The sequence below is a fragment of the Neolamprologus brichardi genome, chromosome 23 (assembly GCF_056152115.1).
Source record: "Neolamprologus brichardi isolate AB-2024 chromosome 23, ASM5615211v1, whole genome shotgun sequence".
NCBI lineage: Eukaryota > Metazoa > Chordata > Actinopteri > Cichliformes > Cichlidae > Neolamprologus > Neolamprologus brichardi.
In genome coordinates, this window is record NC_142125.1 from 34,263,433 (window position 1) to 34,270,895 (window position 7,463).

Below are 7,463 nucleotides of genomic sequence, written 5' to 3' on the forward strand. Positions count from 1 at the left end.
GGAAAAATTGAGGGGCTGGACCCAGAACCAATAAAAGGTACATAGTTTTTTTAGTTGTAAAATCAAAAGGTGAAGAGTCCCATGTATTTAAACCCTAGTTGTGGTTGTCAGTTGACCCACTGTTGATCATGTGGGTCATGACATAAGCCAAGGTGTGCACAAAAGGTATGGGTGATTCCCACCACAGCTTTCAGGTGAATCCATCATGAGACCTTACCCCACCCTGTCATGTGACTTATTGAGATCACCTGATCCAAGGTGTGAGTGGGTGTTGAGGTGCCTAGGAAGTGATCTGCATTGTAGGCTGCATTGTAGGTGATTTTGACCCAGGTGTCATCAGAATATCTGTATCAGTAACTAGGTACAGTCCCTTTGAAAGAGCAAAGAGATCCTCCATTTTTAAACTCCCTTTCCTTAACAAAGCACTGATTTCACCTGAACAATGACCCTTCCAGAAAACTGACAGGCATTAAAGTCATTAAACCTAACGAAATCTTAAAGATCAGCTCTAAACTTCTTCAAAGATTAACAAAGACATTCTGCTCTAATAATGCTTTGTACCTGTTATGTTTTTTTCTCCAAAAGTTCAATTATCTGCTTATAAATTCTTAAAATGGCATCTACACCTCCTCCTCTTAGAAGAAACTAGAATTTATAAATATGAAATTATCTTCTACCACTTGAACTCTGAAAAATGAGTCATTCTGAGCATCTGAACATCAAACATCCATCATAAACACATTGCTTACAACTGAAATTTTGGCAGTTTTAACAGTTGTAAGAGGCATATATCAATTATGCTTTGATAACAGAGCTTGATCACAAATCCTTTGTTGCGTAGTCCAAGAGGTGATAGAAAAATAAAATATTTTTTTGTGTAACTGGAAAAACTGTTGCCTCTTTTTTTTGGCTGGCAGAAAACATTTTTTGATTGTTATTAACTGCTGATTTTAGATCTTATGTTGGCTTCTTTCTCCCATGGCATTAATTAGATACGCACATAGTAAGTTTTGTCACCAGTGCCCCAATGCACTGCTTGCAGTTTTGGGAAGGTTACTTTTAAAATGTATTCCATTACAGATTACAGAATACATGCCCCAAAATGTATTCTGTAACGTATTCCGTTACGTTACTCAATGAGAGTAACGTATTCTGAATACTTTGGATTACTTAATATATTATCATGCTGTTTACAACTATGTGAATGTACTATTGCTGTGATTTATTACTGTTACTGAAGGTCCGCGACTCCGAACCCGTAGTAAAGGGACCTGTGGCTAATACATCGGGTTCTGTGTCGGGCTCGTAGCCAAAAAATAGCTTTACTTTGTTGTCTGGGTCAACTTTGCTTGCGAGAGACAGAAAGAGGCGTTGAAAGGCTGCTCCAACAGAACTTATTGTTTTGGAGGAAAACACGAACACGGTGTACAGTCGAGTCTTAATAGCTTACTTACAACTGGGCTCGTCAGGCTCTCTTCTTGGCTGCAGTGGTTATTATTATATTTACATGCTTCCAGCTCCCGTTTTTGCTCGATGACAGCTCGTACTTTTCCTTTTTCTCCCTCCCTCGCTCACAGACACATAACGGGTATGGCAGTCCATTCTCCCTGCAGCACAGACTACACTGCCTATGATGCTACATTCTTTAGAGCTATACCTGTAGCATTCTGCCTATTAGCTTAGCACAACAACAACAAAAAGGCCTCTCTCACCCAGGAAACACAGAGAGAGAGAGAGAGAGAGCGTCACCCTGTAACCATGGCAACCGTAACGCTGCCACCTGGAGCAACAGAACGTAGCTGTCAAACAAAACCCAAACAGGCCTGACCCGCCACAGTATGAAACAGGGAAGTACCGCTGTGTAATCCATTTATTTCAACAAAGTAACTGTATTCTAAATACCACCTTTTTAAACGGTAACTGTATGTAACGTCGGTACATGTATTCCGTTACTCCCCAACACTGACTGCTTGTGATACTTGTATATATAGAGAATGGACCTCTTTGGTTCTTTCTTTGGATTTCATACAATTCCTTCAGCTGACACAAACCATACATGCAACAAGGGATCCTTTACAAGGGTCCGCAAGTTGGATTTAAGAAACTTATGGCAACATTGGCAGTCACGGCAATGACATCAAAGGACACCTCGTGTGTGTGTGTGTTTTCGAACAAAACAGTAATATCTGACATCCCGGGAACAGACTGCATTATTGTTTACTTCACTACAGCTTGCTTATTTGCAATCTGATTAATTAACATGACATTACCAACCTATCCCAAATCTGCTGCACGAGGTTGCTGGGGTGAGGGAAGTCTGGGTCTCTCTGGTTAGACTGATGCCCCCATGAACTGAAGCAGTGTAAAATAAGTAGTATAAAAAGGGATGATGGATGAATGGATGGATTTTACCAACATACAGTGCAGAAAGTCCAAAAGTCAATTGTCACCCTCTCTCATATTATTCTGCTTTAAAGCAACCGTTTGTCTGAGATGAGAGAATTACATTACAGTAAGATTAATCATTCTGTTGTCCTGGTTTGAATATGAGGTTAAAAAATATATGAATGAACATTTCTGGATAAACGTTAAGTAGGATCTGACATGCTCATTCACTGTTCATTCTAAATAAACCCTTAATATGACAAGTTGTTTAATTTGTTATCACGCTTCTCTTTTACCAGAGGTACATGCTCTGAACTCAGCTCTGATTGCACTCCTGTCATGTCCTTTTCTACATAGGGACTCCCCCATCCAATGAGAACAATGCAATTACCTAAATGAATGAGGGACACCTCAACTGGCAGGTTACTCCCCTCAATTACCAACATGCTTTCCAGCTGACACCTGGGAAATAAGATAAGCAGGTAAATGTGCTTAGACTAAGTGCTAACAACAAGGTACTCTTGGTGATGACTAAATGCTGCTTCAGGCTTTGGGATAAAGGAGGATTGGCAGCGACTGCAGAGATCTCCTGCCAATGCTGCTTGCACACAGTCAGCATTGGTTTTTAGTTTGAAGTGAATGCAAATTGGAGGAGAAAGTAATGGTACCCTCTCCTCTGCATTATGAGGCAGACTGCTTTTTAGCAGGGTCAAAATCAATCAGGAGCCATACAAAATTATTTTAAATAATGCATGTGAGAGACCTAAGTGTTGCTAATAATAAACTTTGAAAGAGCGTGATTACATAAATGATCAGAGAGGTGTGTGAAGAGATGAGGGAGACCCATTTAAAGATGCTACTCCTGCATTGCTCCCTTAACAAGCCAAAAACATTGACAATACTCACAAATTATATTCTGGTTGCTATATTCTTTAGATTAGATTCTGGTCCTCTGTTATAGGAATCATCTTTTTTTCTGGTTTATACAAATGCTGTGCCTTTTTGATAATGTGGCCAATTTCCTAGCATCAGGGGCATTGTTAAATCTGAACAGAAAATTGCATATGTTTGTAAGAAGTAGTTAGGTGTGATGGTTGGAGGTAACTTCTACTATCTTTCTTTCTTTTTTTCAACCCCGTGAACATTACCTTGCCCCATGTGAAACAGGAAGTTCAGAGAGACCAAGTTCTACTCCATTTAGAAATTCTCTGGGAGTATCAAGCTACTAGCCTCAATCAGAAATGAGGCCACAGAGGTCTGGTAAGTTCACTTCTTCTCCAAACCTTCTGATTTTTTCAATTTCACTTATATCACTTTAGGCAATTTATCAGAAGTTATCAGAGCCAGCCTACAAAAAGTGCAACACAGAAAGCATACTGCCAATTTGCTTTGCCGAAAATATATTTTCTTCTTTTATTCTCAGGGAATGTAGCTGGTGCCTGGATTAAGGGGCTATTTTTTGTGTGCAAGTGAAAAAAGTGCTGAATCTTTCCACGTGTGGTTATAGCAAGTCAAAGCAATGAAAACATCTGAGGTGAAGGAAACTATTAGACTATTAGCGCTTTCTATACTTGCACTGTTCTAGAGTCACTTTGTATAGTTCCCACCTCTACGTAATCACTGTTTAGCTTACATTTGGAGTTGGTTAGGCTCTTAGTTCATCCTCTGTGAAACAAGCTGCTTTAGCTCCCTTCACTGTCTTTTAAGGCCAACAAGAAGTGGGAGGGACAGCAGCTCTCACTGACATCATGCAGATTTAAGATTAAAACAAAAAAAAGAGTAATTGAGTGTTTAGAACAGTCTGAAGCTTGGTTTCTGATTAACAGGGCTTATCTGTTATTATGCTCACTTCATTATTTTTGACTTAATTCCATCATAGCAGTGTGTAATTGACTGAAAACCAAAAGCAGGCATCTTTAAACATAGTTTTCTATTGTCGTTGTGTAGTTTCTTTGAAACCCAAACTTAATGTATTAAATTTCATGAAACCCTGAAAAGCCTTCATTTGCCACCTCCATGTTTCCCGTGGTCTTCCTCTGCCTTCCATTTTAGCGTAATGTGGCATTTCTATGCACATAACAATATTTGGAATTATTTGAATGGCAACAAAGGGTATTTTCTGTTTCAAAAAACAGACGGAATAGACAAAACATAAATGTAGGAAATGCTGAGTAACTAGCAACCTCTTTTATCAAAATCAAGCAAACAAAAAGAAAACATTAATTTTGGTATCTTTGATTGACGGGTTATGAATACAAGTTATCTGGAATGAATAGTGTTTTTCCTCAAGTGCAAGAAAAAAGAACTAAAATGAAAAGAAGGCATGTGTGTCATTTTTTGTTTTAATTTCAGTCCTGTACAACAGTGTTTCATGACTAACTGGTAGCATGGGTTTCCTTGGTGAAAGGACTTGTTATAAGAAATGATGAGTCTTCAGCTAAAATAATTTAAAAACATTGAAATCTCCCACTTCTCCCATTGGCCCTGACTCTTTCTTCTCACCATTTGAAACCAACAACTATTTGAACAATGCAACTATGTGTCAATGAACCTAAGAGCATAAGATTATTCAGGTTATGGGCAAGGACAGGAACTATTCTTTATGAAACAAGTTTCAGAGCAGACATCACAGTGCCCATTTGCTATTATTAATAAGGACCTCTTTAAATTCCTGTCCATTCACTCTCTTTAAGTCACATATTCTTAGAAATTTGCAATAGTCTGAAGGACAAAGTTCTTGTGTACCACTCAGCATGGAGCTGTGCGCCATATGTGTTTATACCTCAGCTTCCAATGCCCTGCGAGAACTTTTTTTCACCTTAAGAAAACAAATGATGAGCATGCTCGTTTGAGAGGAAGGTCAGCTTTAAAAGCAGGACTCCTCAATAAACAGTGCAGGGGGCACAGAGTGAATCAGTACATAAGAAATCTTCTTGTCCGAGACACATTTTCACAAGAAATATCCAAGGCTAATATTTTGCCCATTTGCCCCTTACATTTTGTTTCAGGAAGTGTTTTCGTTGAATGGCCTTTTATAAAAATTCTGGTATTGATTTGTAAATCATGTTTTTTAATAATAATAATAATAATAATAATAATAATAATAATAATAACTTTATTTATAAAGCGCTTTCAAACAAAGTGCTGTTCAACTATTTGAAACTAAAAAGATAAAAAAGAAATAAAAGCAATACAGGTAAAAGACACAATACAAGTTAAAAACAGTAAAAATTTAAAAACTAAAAGCCATAGAATTAAGACAAGTAAGATAGGGTGAACAAATGTGTCTTCAGCTTAGTTTTAAAAACCTCCACAGAGCATGCCTGCCTAATATCTTGAGGGAGGGTGTTCCACAGAAACGGGGCACGAAAAGAAAAAGCACACTCTCCAATTGTCTTTTTTCTGGCTCTAGGAACCTTTAGAAGGCCAGAGTCCTGAGATCGGAGAGCACGGGATGGAACGTAAAAATGTAAAAGGTCGGAGAGGTATGAAGGTGCCAGTCCGTTTAAAGCCTTGTAGGTGAGCAGCAGGACCTTAAAATCTGCTTGAACCTGACAAGGTAGCCAATGAAGAGAGTTCAGTACAGGGCTAATGTGCTCAAATTTCCCAGTTCTTGTTAAAATGCGAGCAGCTGCATTTTGCACCATCTGTAGACCTCTAAAACTTTTCTTTGGTAGCCCAGAAAGAAGAGCATTGCAATAATCAATGCGTGAGGACACAAAAGCATGGACAAGAACCTCTGCAGTGTCGCTTGACAAAACTTGTCTGATTCTGGCGATGTTCCTCAAATGATAAAAGGCGGTCTTTGTTATCTCTTTTACATGAGAATCAAAAGAGAGCACCATGTTGAACCACACGCCCAAGATTTTTACCTTGTCCCTACAATTTATGACACTGTCATCAATTCTCAAGATGAAATTCTGGGACAAGTGCTGAAATTTGTGTGGCCCAATGACCATCAGCTCTGTTTTATCAGTATTTAGGAGCAAGAAATTATCCGATAACCAGCCCTTAATTGCAGATAGACAAGATTCTAGTTTAGAGACTTCAGCACAATTTCCAATGGTTAAAGGAACATAAAGCTGCAGGTCATCAGTGTAACTATGAAAGGTTACATTAAAAGAACGTAAAAGAACACCAAGAGGCAGCAGGTACATAGAAAACAACAATGGTCCAAGTACAGAGCCCTGAGGGACCCCATGCCTCACTGCACAGGTCTCAGAGAGATCATTTTTAAAACTAACAGTCTGAGACCTCCCAAGCAGGTAAGATCTCAGCCATGATAAAACATTTCCTGTAATTCCAATGAAATGTTCAAGCCTATCCAATAAAATGCAGTGATCCACAGTGTCAAACGCAGCACTTAGATCCAACAGTAATAAAACTGAAGTGCGATCGTTGTCTGCATTAACCAGCAGGTCATTTACCACTTTTACTAAAGCTGTTTCTGTGGAGTGATTTGGTCTAAAAGCAGACTGAAATGTTTCAAACAGATTGCTTGTTGACAAATGCTCAGTGAGCTGCTTAAAAACCACTTTTTCAAAGACTTTAGATAAAAAAGACAGATGTGAGATGGGTCTATAGTTTGCGACCATGTCAACATCCAGTCCAGGCTTTTTCAAGATTGGCACTACCACAGCTGATTTAAAACATTCAGGGAAGACTCCAGTTGTCAATGAAGTATTTAAAAGAAACAGAATGTAGGGTCCTAATACTGACCACAGTTCCTTTATAGCCCAGGCTGGTAGAGGATCCAAAGAACAGGTTGTACATCGAGCTGCTTTTACAACCTTAGTTAATCCAGACAGAGAAATAACCTTGAAGTCAGAGAACAGTTCATCAGCACCAACAGGCAAAGCAGCCGAGTAGTCTAATGAAAAGCTTGAGGAGGGAGTAATCTGATTCCTAAGTGTTTCAGCCCTGTCTCTGAAAAACGTAAGAAAGTCATGAGCTATCAAATTAGAACAGCAGAGAGTTGACTTACTCTCTGTAAGTTGCAACACTGTGTTGAATAAGAGTTTTGAGTTATGTTTATAACTCATGATGAGATTTGAGAAATAATTTGCTTTTGCTGTCGA